Source organism: Hyperolius riggenbachi, chromosome 11 (assembly GCF_040937935.1).
Source record: "Hyperolius riggenbachi isolate aHypRig1 chromosome 11, aHypRig1.pri, whole genome shotgun sequence".
Lineage (NCBI taxonomy): Eukaryota > Metazoa > Chordata > Amphibia > Anura > Hyperoliidae > Hyperolius > Hyperolius riggenbachi.
Genome location: NC_090656.1, coordinates 93,099,170 through 93,114,847, shown reverse-complemented (window position 1 = coordinate 93,114,847; position 15,678 = coordinate 93,099,170). Strand labels below are relative to the sequence as shown.

The 15,678-nt window shown below is 43.9% G+C and overlaps 1 protein-coding gene and 1 long non-coding RNA gene across 8 annotated transcripts in view; one reads left to right on the top strand and one right to left on the bottom strand.

The window, feature by feature from the left end:
• The window catches only part of DCDC1 (doublecortin domain containing 1), a 751,262-nt gene that overhangs the window by 163,696 nt on the left and 571,888 nt on the right, over positions 1–15,678 (bottom strand). The window lies entirely within an intron of this gene.
• Positions 11,595–15,678, top strand: part of LOC137538369 (uncharacterized) — an 83,358-nt gene continuing 79,274 nt past the window's right edge. For both annotated transcript variants that reach the window (XR_011024772.1, XR_011024771.1), the window contains exons 1-2: positions 11,595–11,904; positions 12,823–12,895. This is a non-coding gene — a long non-coding RNA (uncharacterized lncRNA). The remainder of the gene's footprint in view (positions 11,905–12,822; positions 12,896–15,678) is intronic.

The following is a 15,678-nucleotide window of genomic DNA, read 5'->3' as shown; positions in this document are numbered from 1 at the left end:
AGGACCCACAATTATGATGGCTGGGACATGGCGGTACACCGAGGTGCATCCATAAGAGGACAGGATGTGCTCAAACTCTCACTAACCAGATGGGAAAACAAGGCTTTTTTCAGTAACTAAGGAGAGCTTCTGATTGGTCACACTTAATTTCCCCCCTGCCCGATAGAGCTTGGCTTAAAGCAAACCTGAAGCGAAAAAAAAACTTGATATAATGAATTGTATGTGTAGTACAGTTAGGAAAAAGAACATCAGCAGCAAAGTCTCATATTTTTATTTTCAGTTATATAGCTTTTATATATATATATATATATATATATATATATATATATATATATATATATATATATATTATTGCAACATTCTGTCACAGTTGCAGTTTTAAACCCACACTCTGTCTTTTTAACTATAAACCAAAGCAGAAATAATGACCCCTTGAAATTTCCTGCAGTAAAACCTTATCGCAAGCTGTCTCTAACCGTTTCTTTGCTGTTTAAGTTCTTCAGAAAACAAGGCTGTATTGGACCCAGTGAGTCAAATAGCTCACAGAAGCACTTTTGCATAGATAACAAAGTTATTTTTTTTTTAATTATTATTTAGTATTTATATAGCACCAACATCTTCCACAGCGCTGTACATAGTACAGTGGTGTGAAAAACTATTTGCCCCCTTCCTGATTTCTTATTCTTTTGCATGTTTGTCACACTTAAATGTTTCTGCTCATCAAAAACCATTAACTATTAGTCAAAGATAACATAATTGAACACAAAATGCAGTTTTAAAGGATGGTTTTTATTATTTAGTAAGAAAAAAAACTCAAAACCTGCATGGAGCTGTGTGAAAAGAAATTGCCCCCTGAACCTAATAACTGGTTGGGCCACCCTTAGCAGCAATAACTGCAATCAAGCGTTTGCGATAACTTGCAACGAGTCTTTTACAGCGCTCTGCAGGAATTTTGGCCCTCTCATCTTTGCAGAATTGTTGTAATTCAGCTTTATTTGAGGGTTTTCTAGCATGAACCGCCTTTTTAAGGTCATGCCACAACATCTCAATAGGATTCAGGTCAGGACTTTGACTAGGCCACTCCAAAGTCTTCATTTTGTTTTTCTTCAGCCATTCAGAGGGGGATTTGCTGGTGTGTTTGGGGTCATTGTCCTGCTGCAGCACCCAAGATCGCTTCAGCTTGAGTTGAAGAACAGATGGCCGGACATACTCCTTCAGGATTTTTTGGTAGACAGTAGAATTCATGGTTCCATCTATCACAGCAAGCCTTCCAGGTCCTGAAGCAGCAAAACAACCCCAGACCATCACACTACCACCACCATATTTTACTGTTGGTATGATGTTCTTTTGCTGAAATGCTGTGTTACTTCTACGCCAGATGTAACGGGACACGCACCTTCCAAAAAGTTCAACTTTTGTCTCGTTGGTCCATAAGGTATTTTCCCAAAAGTCTTGGCAATCATTGAGATGTTTTTTAGCAAAATTGAGACGAGCCTTAATGTTCTTTTTGCTTAAAAGTGGTTTGCGCCTTGGATATCTGCCATGCAGGCCGTTTTTGCCCAGTCTCTTTCTTATGGTGGAGTCGTGAACACTGACCTTAATTGAGGCAAGTGAGGCCTGCAGTTCTTTAGATGTTGTCCTGGGGTCTTTTGTGGCCTCTCGGATGAGTTTTCTCTGCGCTCTTGGGGTAATATTGGTCAGCCGGCCACTCCTGGGAAGGTTCATGACTGTTCCATGTTTTTACCATTTGTGGATAAATGGCTCTCACTGTGGTTCGCTGGAGTCCCAAAGCTTTAGAAATGGCTTTATAACCTTTTCCAGACTGATAGATCTCAATTACAGTACTTTTGTTCTCATTTGTTCCTGAATTTCTTTGGATCTTGGCATGATGTCTAGCTTTTGAGGTGCTTTTGGTCTACTTCTCTGTGTCAGATAGCTCCTATTTAAGTGATTTCTTGATTGACACAGGTGTGGCAGTAATCAGGCCTGGGGGTGACTACAGAAATTGAACTCGGGTGTGATAAACCACAGTTAAGTTATTTTTTAACAAGGGGGGCAATCACTTTTTCACACAGGGCCGTGTAGATTTGGAGTTTTTTTTCTCACTAAATAATAAAAACCACCCTTTAAAACTGCATTTTGTGTTCACTTATGTTATATTTGACTAATAGTTAACGGTTTTTGATGAGCAGAAACATTTAAAGCGGATCCGAGATGAAAAACTAACTATAACAAGTAACTTGTCTATATAACTTATCTTAAGTTTAGATAGTTTACACAGCAAATCTAGCTGCAAACAGCTTTAATAGAAAATGATTATTTCTTACTGTGATACAATGACAGCAGCCATGTTGTTTGTAAACATTACACAGAGGCAGGCTTATCTGTATCTTGAGTCATCAGCCTGTGAAAAAAAAAATGAATTCCCCCTCCTCCCCTCTGCCTCTGAAATCAATGGCTAGTAACACCTCCTCCTCCTCCTGCCCAGACTGAGCTCCCATGAGCCCTTGCTACTGCCAAGGCTCTCTGAAAACCTGTGGGCGTGGTGTATTTAGTTTATAGGGAATTAGAGTATTAAAACAAAAACAAAAAAGTATTTGGCTTGAGGAATGCCCTATAAACAATAGGAAAGGAACACAATTAAGCAATGAGTAAAAGTTCACCACGGATCCACTTTAAGTGTGACAAACATGCAAAAGAATAAGAAATCAGGAAGGGGGCAAATAGTTTTTCACACCACTGTATATTAACTTGTCTCTTAACTGTTCCTCTGAGGGGCTCACAATCTAATCCCTACCATAGTCCTATGTCTATGTATGTTATGTGTAGTGTATGTATAACAAAAGGTTTTTTTTAACTATTCCTGTAATGGAAAATAATATGAGAATATTTTCTTTGCTGTTGATGTTCTATTTCTTAGCTGTACTACACACACAATTAATTATCTCATAAGTTTATTTTCACTTTAGGTTTGCTTTAAAGCTCTGTTTCACAGACTGGTCTAGTAATATGCTTAGTAAAGTTAATTTGTTTTTTAAATGTATGCATAAAAATATTGGTACATTTGCATAAATTAGCAATGAATTAAGTTTGCAGCATTGCACGTCTGCACTGTTTGCAATAAATATATTGAATGCATCTGGCTGTCTGGGTTCTGTAACGCAATTTCCTGTTGAGCTGGCAGTGCAATTTTATTAGACAGCTATGCAAACTCCTCCCCAATCCATGATCAGTAAAGTAAGAAGGCAGGAGCTGGGAAAGGGTGCCAGACACTCTTTTCCTGTATTCCTAGAGCTGACCCTGCCCACCCCTTCTCTGTGTTGCTGAGAGATTAACGCTTAGTGACCAGCACTGCATCTATAGCTCAACAGAAGATCTGTCTGCCTCTGCTCAGTGTGCGTCACTCAGTGTGTGTGTGTGTGTGTGTGTGTGTGTGTGTGGGGGGGGGGGGGGGGGGCATGAAGATGATGGGACTGTAGACCTGGTAAAAAAAAGAATATCTCCCTCAGCAGGGGGAGAAGATGAGGTTTGGATAATCTGCTTTGTGCTGGGGAAGCAACTTACACACTTCTTCTAGCATCTTCTAGCAGAGATGAGTAGAGGATCTAGCCTGCCAGATACTTTTAATATATTTATTGTGCGCTTTAATATACATCGGCTAGCATGCTCATGAGTTCAAACTGTGGGGCTCTCATTTACTGTGATCACATCCTGAGGTGACACATGATTGTGACCAGCAAATCAGAGCATTTTAGATCTATTACTTGCTTAAATGGATCACATGCTTCTTTCTGAATTCTGCTACACACGCAACTCCACTCGGAGAGCAGAGCGTAACTATAATTGTGCCTGAGGCAGCTGCAGCACTACTTGCTGGCTGCACACAGTCCCTCCCCATAGATGGCATTCTCGGAATGATGAGCAGAGGAACTGTGATCACTGCAGTCATGGGATTAAATCAGAAGTCAGGAGCGTAACTAGAAATCCCTGGGCCCCCATGCGAAAATTTGAGTGCCCCCCCCCCCCCTACCCCCCCCCAAAAAAAAAAAAAAAAAAACACACACACACACTCTAACTTTCACAATTGTGCATAGAATATAACGTTTTTTCTCTCTGTGCCCAGACTCCTCAAGCATCACTACAGTTCACAGCACATGGGGAGGGGTAGAAAGGCTGGGGGTAGAGCAGAGCTGTACACAAGAGCCTGCTGAACACGGAATAGGAACTGTCTGCAAATCTTTGTCTGCAAAACTTTGTATGATTCCTTATCAGTGGCAGAGCAGATACAGTCATTAGAACAATTGCGCAGAGAGCAGAAAGTTTCTTCTCTTCTTGCCTTTAGTTGTCAGTCTCTCAGGACAGGGCCCCCTGTGGATTCTGGGCCTCCCTGCATCCCTTGCAGGGTCTATTGTTACGCCCATGTCAGTAGTCAATAAATATAGGCATGGATCTGGTTTATTCCTGCTACATTGGTTTGCCATAGGTTATGGGGACCTGCCAAAGTATGTTTTTCATATTTGCTGGACTTTTTTAAATCAGAATATACGGTGCAGTGATCCATTGGCATCCTCTTCTACAGACGTCCAAGTTTCAGACACTACCCAGCCAACAGCAGTGTTGTGAGGTCACATGATCACCCCAATAACATAATTCATTCTACTAATCATTGACAGAAATGAGTGCCACGGGCTGTCAGACTCCAGGAAGTGAGGTTACAGCATGGGGATAAGATACATGTTGACTCTGTTATTCCAGTGGCCACATGACTTTACATCACTGCCAGGAGGCTGTCCTCCAAATGATGGGGAGGAGGACGCTGACAGGAACCCAGATATTGTCCCCGACTGACCACTGCACCAAGTATTTTGATGTCAATCAGTGCAAAAACTGCTTATCTACACTAGGGGCGTAACATTCCTACAATCCCATTTCTCTACAGTCATTAACATGATACACTGTGCATAGATATCACGTGTGCATAGACCTCACAGGTGTTAATTCATCTGATTTATAGAAACCTGATTAGCACCTACTGCCTGAGATGACTGTGCGTAGTATAGTTTTGCCACCTTTAATATGAAGTACAACGCCATGTTCACAGAATAATCATATAATGCTAGTCATTGCACTGCATGCCGTATCAGAATGAAATTCTCATATGGCATAATGGTACAATGTGCTAAAATAAGGCTCTAATTGATAATGCAATATACAGTAGAATCCCTTTATAGTAAATTCCAATAGACCAGGAAAAGTATTTTACTATATCAGAAGTTTACTATATCATAATTGCTTATACATTGTATATTTATACAGACTCATTTGCTGGGCCAAGAGGACCTGAGCTTACAGCTGTGTTTTAAGATACTTACATGGCACTCCTAATTTTCTTAAGTAAAATGAAGCGCTCTGTGCATGCGTATGACGTCATTACATCAGGCGCAGTGATGTCATACGGATGCGCAGAGCATTCCCGGGCACTGATTTGCGCTGTTGGATGCGAGCAGCCCGGGTATTGCCTGTGCAGTAAAGCCCTACTGGTCCCGGGGTGACTTTTAGGCAAAATGCAGGGGGCAGAGAGGAGAACGGCATCAGGCAGGTCAGGTCATGACAGGCATCAGACCAGGTGTAGGGATGGTCGGAATGCCAATTACCGATTCCGCGGTAAATCCGCATTCCGTCATGTACCGATTACCGATTCCGCTTTCCGCTACCAATTTCCGCATTCCAAGGCGGAATTTCCGCCGGAAATCGCGGAAATTCCGCCCGACTTTAACATTGATTTTATCAAAAACTATAAGGTCTTTTTGAAAACTTTTTTTTGCATCTTGTTCAGAAGATTCGGTTTAATAAACCCTAAAAATTTCTATGTTTGTATCTAATGTTTCTAGGACTTACGGGGGCTTTGCTATTAACCGCTAAAATCTGCGGATTTTTACTGTAATGTAAAATGCAGAAAATAGGCAGATGCAGATTTTCTGCATTTTACATTACAGTAAAAATCCGCCGACTTTAGCGGTTAATAGCAAAGCCCCCTTAAGTCCTAGAAACACCAAATTTTCAGGGTTTATTAAACCGAATCTTGTGAACAAGATGCAAAAAAAGTTTTCAAAAAGACCTTATAGTTTTTGAGAAAATCAATGTTAAAGTCGGGCGGAATTTCCGCGATTTCCGGCGGAAATTCCGCCTTGGAATGCGGAAATTGGTAGCGGAAAGCGGAATCGGTAATCGGTAAATTTCCTCGGTAATCGTAAATTTCCTCGATTTCCGGCAGAAATCCGCCTACGGCACTTGCATTACCGATTTCCGCATTCTGATGCGGAAATGCAATTTCTGATCGGAATTTCTGAAATTGCATTTCCGCGGAATCCGAATGAGCATCCCTAGGTAAGAGTACGTGCCTGCCCCCCCCCCCCCTTTCTGTTACTTATTTGACAACTGGTATCCTTTAAAGGGGCACTATGGCAAAAAACTGTAAAATTTAAATCTGTGCAAACATATACAAATAAGAAGTACGATTTTTCCAGAGTAAAATGAGCCATAAATTACTTTTCTCCTATGTTGCTGTCACTTACAGTAGGTAGTAGAAATCTGACAGAAGAGACAGGTTTTGGACTAGTCCATCTCTTCATGGGGGATTCTCAGGGATTTTTTTATTTTCAAAAGCACTTAGTGAATGGCAGTTGCTCTGTCCAACTGCCAAAAAACTGTGCAGCAAGCAGGGATGATGGCCAGCATCATAGTTTAAATCCTTTTTAGGGAATATCTTTCTAAAGAATAAAAGCCTTGCTGAGAATCCTCTATGAAGAGATGGACTAGCCCAAAACCTGTCGCTTCTGTCAGATTTCTACTACCTACTGTAAGTGACAGCAATATAGGAGAAAAGTAATTTATGGCTCATTTTACTCTGGAATAAACATACTTCATATTTATTTATGTTAGCACATATTTTAATTTTTACAATTTTTCACCATAGTGCCCACACTAAATGGTTCTTGGGCAAGGCGGCCAGGATAGAGTCACCCATGCTGAGAATATAGCATCAAAACAGCGTCCACTCAGTGCCTCAGCCAGCGCTCACCCAGGCAAAACATCTCAGCCAAGCGATATCCAAGGGACATTTTCCCCCCACTCACCCCACCCGCTCTGTGCCACTCCATCAGCTTTGCTCTCCTGCATAGCAACAAAGGCTAGCGATAGCAATTTTTTTTAAAAAACAAAAGGGTGCCAGCCTCCCATTTCCTTTACAGCACTTTCACCACCTCCAAACAACATGGAATATCCCTCCACTATGAGTAATGGAATACCTCACACTGAAGGTGGCTCATTGCAGGCACTTGCTTAGAAAAGTCTTCTGCAACTGCAAATTCAAGCCAAGGCTCTGGATCTAAATAAGATATTTTCCTGAAGAGAGGGAAGCCTCAGGATCCTACTGAGGCTTCCCTCAGTGCTCCTATGTCCCCGATCGCTGGGCGCGGCTCCCCTTGAGGTTGGGGCTACGCTCCTCCTCTGTTATGAGCACGGACGTGCATGCGCAGTAGCACAGAGCTGCCCGTGCACGACCTCTAAGAGAACAGTCCATGTTCTCTAAGTAATCTGCATATTTCTAGTTTAACACATGCTACGCAATTGGCGTAAGTAACGGCGAGAATGCTGTGCACTTACTAAGCATCCCAATTTTACCTCTATTTAGTGAATATGCCCCCAAGTGCTTATTTGCCACTGATTTGTTGTTTTTGTTTAATGACCCAGTGTGGGGGTTGAAATCCTGGGAAAGGCGGCTAGGGGGGATTGAATGCCATCTAAGCCAGGTTTTTCTCAGGACATTGTAAAACCTAAGGCCCTGGACCTCTCATAGTCTGAGGGACTAGTATATCTGTGAGATGTGGGAGGGAGACAGATTGCCCAGAGGGAACCCATGAAAACACAGGGATAAGGTCCAAACAATAATTACTGTCCACCTAGATGTCTTGTTCCTAGAAATGCCACCTCAGCAGCAAATGTCCCCTGCTGTTACATGAACAATATTGGCCAAGCCGCTGTCTGTGGGTGAGGTTTCATTCACAGAAGATAAGGCATGTTATTTAATCATTCTCAGGCTACTTTTGTGCCAGAAGATGACTACATTTCTTGAGATCATTTGAATTGAAAGCTATCTAATCCCACATTTCAGTAGAAGATAATCCCTATTCATGCCAGTAAACATCATGTCAGCGTGCTCATCCCATTTATCATCTGTCCAAATGCAATAACATTCATTAATCAGCTATTCTGTCTTTGTAACAGCATGTGTGACGACACATATCCAACACTGGAAAGACTAGAAAATAAACAAGGTGGCATATTTATTAAAAATTAAACAAAAATGGAAAAAGTGTTGTGCTGTGTTAAATAAGGTTATTTTTCCGAAGCCTTTTGGAAATAGGTTATTGCTTTTTTTTGCATGATGTCATCGGGTCTCCTGTCCTCCTGGACATTAAAATCTTTATTTTCAATATTTTAGACAAAGATACGCCTAAATGTGATAAACCACGTATTACTGAGACTTTGTTTGCTGCCAAACAATGTATAGCTTTTCTTTGGTTGTCACAGATTTTCCCCACAATGGACAATTGGAAAAATATAATAAACCGCTTCTTACCCTATAAAAACTTGTCTATCAACATAGAAAGTGTCCAGGTAAGTATCTTAACGCTGTATATCTAAACTCTGATTGTTGTTACTATAGAGAGTATTTCTAATACCCAATGAATTGTTAACCTGACTCCAATCCTTTGCATTTATGCAGAGCCGGGACAAGGTCCTCCCACACCCAAGGCTGAGATACCAAAGTGGACCTGGAGGGGGAATAGTAATTAACCATCTTAGCGGTATGGACAAGCTCAGCTCGTCCATCACTGCCGATGGCTGCCGCTCAGGCCCTGCTGGGCCGATTTTGATGAAATAAAGAGGAGCACACGCAGCCGGCACTTTGCCAGCCGCGTGTGCTACCTGATCGCCGCCGCTCTGCGGCGATCCGCCGCGTGCAGCGGCAAAAGAGGGTCCCCCCAGCCGCCCGAGCCCTGCGCAGCCGGAACAAATAGTTCCGGCCAGCGCTAAGGGCTGGATCGGAGGCGGCTGACGTCAGGACGTCCATGACGTCAGGACGTCCATGACGTCACTCCGCTCGTCGCCATGGCAACGAGGAAAGCCAAACAAGGAAGGCTGCTCATTGCAGCCTTCCTTGTTACTTCTGATTGCCGGAGGCAATCAGAGGAATGCGTCGGGAGCGCCTTCTAGTGGGCTTTCATGCAACCAACTTTCAGTTGGCTGCATGAAATCGTTTTTTTTTTATTAAAAAAAAAAACCTCCCGCAGCCGCCCTGGCGATCTTAATAGAACGCCATGGTGGTTAATAACGCCGGGACTTGTGCAGCAGCAGGATAAGCCATATATCGGCTGTATCCTGCACCCAAGTCTCCAAGCGGTGATTTCTCGCGTACGTGTTTAAGATCTGTCTCCATAAGAGCTAAATACACCTTACAATTTGGCTATCCATCCACCCACCAGCTAAGCAACTTCTGGGAGTGGTTAAAAGAATCACTTCAGACTCCAAAATCGGTGTCCAGGCCCGTATATACATCACAGAAGCCTATAGGCACAGATGGTCTGGCACCCGATACTTTGCCCTCCATGAACCTGGCCCCTCTGTCCCTTACTTCCCATGCCCGGGGTAGGTAGCCACAGGTGTCCCCTAATACTGAGTGTACCTCTGGCTACCTAATACTAAGTAACTACAGGTGCCCCCAGGTATTAAGTAGCTAGAGGTGCCCACAACTGAAGGGAGATCTTGTCAGTGGAATGCTGAGAACTGGGTGAGTATGCTCTCATTTATGCTCCACCTGGGACGGGAAGGAGGGAGGCACTCAATTAGGGGAGTGAGATGCCTTTCCATCATCAGGCACCTGTAGGCACGTGCCTATAGTGCCTTATGGTAAATCCGGTCCTGTTGGTGCCTCATATGTTCCTAACTGGACTGACAGAGCAGCCTAGCCTGTCCTGGACCCAGTGGCATAACTACAAATCATGTGGGCCCCCAGCAAAACTTTGATGCCCCCCAATGTTCACACCATTCAGCTTGCCTATCTCTGGTGGCGCCTACATCCTGGGAGCCCACCTTGTAAGGGTCATAAAACAAGTGTGGACATCATAATTGTCACACCCATCCAAGTGTAGCCACAAAAATACCTGATTTGAAGTATGGACCCCTTTATCAGAGGGAGTTAAGTAGTATTTGGAGCCCCCTTCCAGCTCTTGGTCCCCTGTGGTCACCGGGACTGCTCCACTGTAATTATGCCCTTACCTGGCCCTAGCAGGGATCACCAATGGGCTGCTTGTATGGTTAATAGTACATTCCAGAGCAGTACTTTGCAAAGTAAACAGCCAAGATGGTCCTGTGGTAAGTAAAAATTAGGCCCTACAGCAAATTATACCTGTGTAGCAAGACCCTAAATCCCCAGGTGCTGTTGGTTATATGGTATATACGTATATGTATATGTATGTATGTATTACACTGCATGTCCACAAATAAGTTTACCAAGTAGAAGAAAATTAATGTCTAAAAAAATTGTATCTTCTCTGCACTAAGATGTTGGTATATTAAGGAGTCTCTCTCTGCTATGTAGGCACTGTTATTTGGCCTGAGGAAGCGGGCTCAGACCCGTGAAACGCGTTGCCTGTGCTATTAATAAAATCCTTTGTTTCATCAAAGATTTTCGTTATTTGAGGTAAGCCACCTCAATATATTTTGTCAATTTTAAACTGCTTTTAAGTGCTTTTATAAACCACCAGGGCGCCTCTTTCAACCAATTCGTGCATTACATACCCCCATAACTTATGGTCTGAGGGGTTGGGACAGAACACACGTGGGTTACCACGGTAGGAATCTGTCTCCCTTCTTTTTCCAAGGAGAGCGACCGCATCCAGATCCCTAAGGGTCACCACGAGTGGATTCGGGTTGGTTGTCTCCACCTGCTTCCTGTGGTCGGTTGCCCCACTGCAACCCACCTTTGTGAGTAGTTTTTTTCCATTTCTTATATCCACTATTGGTTTGACATATTACACTATTGGGCTCCCGTCCCTGTCTCCTGTGTTTTTTCTCCAGAGGGTGCACAGACACCCACACTTTGCCACTCTCTCTAATCAGATTGGATTAGAGAGAGATTTGTCTCTTGGTGAAATCTGCCCATCATCGCTAGATGTATGGATGCCTTTACTCTAGCATGGCAGCATTAGGACACTGCAGTGTCATTTCTGTAAGTCCAGGCCCTTATCAGTACTAGGAGTGGAGGGGGTAGGGGGAAGTACAGAAGCCTTTACAGCCTGTCTCCCTGACTTCCAGAGCACAGGTTCAGGATGGAAGAAGGGGCGCAGGGCTGCTCTGTTTCACATACACACACACCACACATACCTTTCGCCTTCCCCGTTAGAATTCCATTCTCCAGCAGCCAGCCATGCGTGACTGGGCGGCTTCCAGGGGGAGCAGCTGGATGACATCACTGACAGAAGTCAGTGAAGAAGTGTTAAAAAAACAAACAAACTTGCAGATCAGCTGAGCGCCCTTACTGGTGTGCTAGGAACTGTCTACCAATCTTACTAATCTAAACTATGTATGACTCCTTATCAGGTGCAGTCTTTAGAACAACTGTGCAAAGAGCTTTTTATCTTCGCTCCCTTAGCTGTGTCTCTCAGGACAGTGGAAAAAACAACAACTTTTTTTTATGGACTGCCTGTGGATTGAAATGCCTTTGAAAGTGCCCCATCCTGACCTGATGACCTGCCGCTCAGAGGCTGAGGCCTCTTCTGCCTATGTGTCATCCCAGCCCTGGGAGAGGGTCAGAGCAGTGACTGGACACCCTGGAGTAAGGTATGTGAAAGACGTATACCTGAAATATAATTTGTTAAAGATTCCCAAGGTGAACAAAAATAGTGTTCTTTTACTTACCTGGGGCTTCTTCCAGCCCCCAAAGGCTTGTAGGTCCCTTTCTGTTCCCCCGATCCTCTTCCTCAATCGGCTGTACGGCCTGATACAGTAGCCAAGTTGGCCAAATTACACACTACTGTGCATGCGCTGGCACCGCAGCGCGCCTCCTTGATCGAGCTCCTGTAGCCAGGAGCGCTCTGTGCATGCGCACTATATTGAGTATGTAGCTATGCATGAGCAGAACACTCTCGGCAACGGGAGCGTAATCAAGGAGATGCATCAACGGGTTCAGCGCATGCACAGTAGTGTGCGAACAACAGCTTGAGGAAGAGGGCCAGGAGGACAAAGAGGGAAAAAATATTATTTATGTTCGCCTCGGGTATCCTTTAAGTAATTGTTTTTTAGTGAAAGAGGACATACACTTGATGCAAGTGGTTCCAAACTGCAGTGCAAGCCCACTCTGAAATTCAAAGTTATTTCACTGAACATGGTTTTTCCAGCATATACCTAGATAGATAGATAGATAGATAGATAGATAGATAGATAGATAGATAGATAGATAGATAGATAGATAGACAGATAGATAGTCATTTTCACGTATCTATTTTTAATGAAATAATAAATGCCAAATAAATCATTAAAATAAATGTCATTCTCATCGGTGGCAGCTGCTCTCCACATGAGGAAGGGAGGGCGCATATAGGAGCAGGGCAGCGAGAAAACCCCACAGCGGTCTGCAGAGTCACTAGTGGGAAAAAAACAAAGGCCTCTCCATGAATGTAACACAGATGTGCCCATAGCCAAACTGTCAGAAGCAGTTAGGATGACAGCTACTCACAGTTCATTATTTCCTTCTCACAGGTCACTGGGTGACAAGCTGGGTCAGGAGGCTTTGTCGGCTGCTGCACTTCTTCCCCATTCACTCTTCATATAGGTAAGCTACTTAATGTGTTAAGCTAATGTAGACAATGCTTCCAAATTAATACTCAAATACCGCCGCTCTACAAGTTATTGTGTGGGCTGAGATGGCTCCTGCTGGGACATTTGGTGGTCTTGGCAGCATGAAAAAGTTTTTTTCTTCTCCTTTTTCCACTTATGTATCTTATCAAGCTTTCAGACATACGGGGCTATTCAGACAAGGTCAAATGTGATACTTGACTTTTTCATCACAAATAAAGCTGCTTTGTGCAATTTTTTCCATTAAATTTGACCTTGGGGCGAAAACTATTAATCATACGGATTTATCAATTTTCCTTACAGTTACAGTTTATATAATCATGTGCAAAGACCAATGAAGAGGTAGCAGGAAATTTGGGTGCCCGTGGCTAATGGATGATTTGGGCCCCCCATAGGCGCTAATGCAAGTATCAATAATTCTGTGCCCAAAACGGATACTTGGATGCCCGCGAAATATAATTTTGAACATTAGGACATTTCATTAATTTTTTTTTTAAATATGTTATCATTTTGAAACTTGCAACATATTAGTTTTTGTCATACAATTTTTTGTTTGTATGTACAAATGTAGGTTGTCAAATGTTTTATCATTTATATGTACAAATGTTACGTTTGTAAGGGTGTTTGTGTATGTGTGTGTGTGTGTGTGGGGGGGGGGGGGGTTGTTAGGGTTAAGTGTCAGGAAGGGTGTTTGTGCTGGGGGTTGGATGGTTAGTGTTAGGCACCACCATGGTAGTCAAAGGTTTAGATAAAAACAGGGAACACCAAGAGCCCCAATAGTGTAATACATACTGGATAAGGTGGCAATAAATTCGTATTGCTAGATACTCACAAGTCAGGGTCACCAGCAGGTAACCACTGTAAAGGCAGGTGGGGAGATTGTCCTGACCCCACTCAGGATTAAGAAGTCACTCTTTGTAGACAGGAAAAAAGGTTAGCAACCCTCCACCAAGGGTGGAATCGAAATTGTAGGGGTCTTAGGGTTAGGCACCACCAGGTGGGGTCTTTGGGTAAGGCACCACCAGGGGCGTTGCTAGCCCCAAAGATCAGTGGCATGTGCCCCGGATCTATTCTGGGGTTCCCCAAATGTCCCCCAGGCAGAGTCAGGCAGCGGGCAGCAGTACTCATTTCCGGCTGCTTGGTCTCTGTATTCTGCAGACATATCTTCCTGACTTCTCCCCCTAGTGTCTGAGAATTAATCAGACGCTAGAGCTCCTAGCTTCTGATTCTCGGATGCTAGGGGAGAATTGACAGCTACAGAGGATCTCTCCAGACTTGGAGAGTAGATGGAGGAGATGAGTAGCTCCTCCTGCTGTGCTACCATGCTGGGAAGGAGGGGCTCAGGGGAGGAACAGTGAGGACTCACACAAAGATGCATGCTCCCTATGAAGGCTCCACAGCTTTCAGCATGTCACCACACCCCATACCCCACTCCCATAGAGTCACCACAGCTCCCAGCATGGCTCCACACAACACCCAGCATGCCCAAGCTTGCATCTTTTTTATATTAATGCAGAGGGGAGGTTTATCTAACATTTTGCTGGACCACACTCACAGTCTGGTCTGTGGCCACACCCCCTTTTTGGCTGGAGTGTCCAGAAGTGCCCCAGATCTCTTAGGATCCTAGCAACGCCCCTGGGCACCACCAGTGGGGCTCTTATGGTTAGGCAACACCAGGGGAGTTAGGTTTAGGCACCACCAGTGGGGGTCTTAGGTTTAGGTACCAGCAGTGGGGGTCTTAGGGTTAGGCACCTCCAGTGGGGGTCTTAGGTTTAGGCGCCACCAGTGGGGTTCTTAGGTTTAGGCACCACCAGGAGAGGCCTTAGGGTTGGGCACCACCGGGGGAGTCTTAGGGTTAGGCACCACCTGGGGGGTTAGGTTTAGGCACCACCGGGGGGGTGTCTTAGGTTTAGGCCCCACCAGGGGAGGTCTTAGGGTTAGGCACTACCAAGGGGGGGGGGGGGGTGTTAGGGTTAGGCACTACCTGGGGAGGATTTAGGATTAGGCAGCACCAGGGGACTTAGGCATCAGTAGTGGAGGGTTCTGTGTGAGATTAGGGTTAGGTTAAGCTGTAGTAATATATTGGCAACATTTTCTACTGTTTTATTATCGTTCTTAACAATTTTCATTAGGCAATATTAATATGATAATATACACCAACTACACTTTAAAAAAACAAAGACTACCGGTAGATATTAACAATATTTTTATTAACTAAATTAATATTAACAATATTTTTATTAACAAAACCCTGCGCCCTTTTTTCCTCATGCCCCTTTTTCATGCATGCAATGGAGACACTGCCCAGAGCAACCAGTTAGAATTGTTGTTTGAATTAAGGAAGACCATGAAGAGTGTGTAGGCTACCATCTTCACTCTTTGAAAACATGTAAATATTTGACCGTCATGCTGGTCCTTTGGCTTCAGTTGTATCTGAGTTATGTAACTACAACAAGCATGCTGTTACTGAAGTCAAACTTAAAGGTGCATACACATACACAATTAGTGTCACCCATAAGAATCATGCTTGTTAGGGCAACCCTGTGGGGAACGAGGTCTGTACAGACACGCAGTCTGGCTATAGCCCAGCGGAATGCGCTGTTCATAGAGAGGAATGGACCAGCAAACGATGAGGCAACTTACAAATAAAAGGCTTCTGGAGGGTGGGGTATGTGAAACTACAGTGTGCCAGATTGATGCCGGAAATGTGGGCGCCTCGTGAACAGTTTGGGCATGGGAGACGACAAGTGTAGCTGAAGT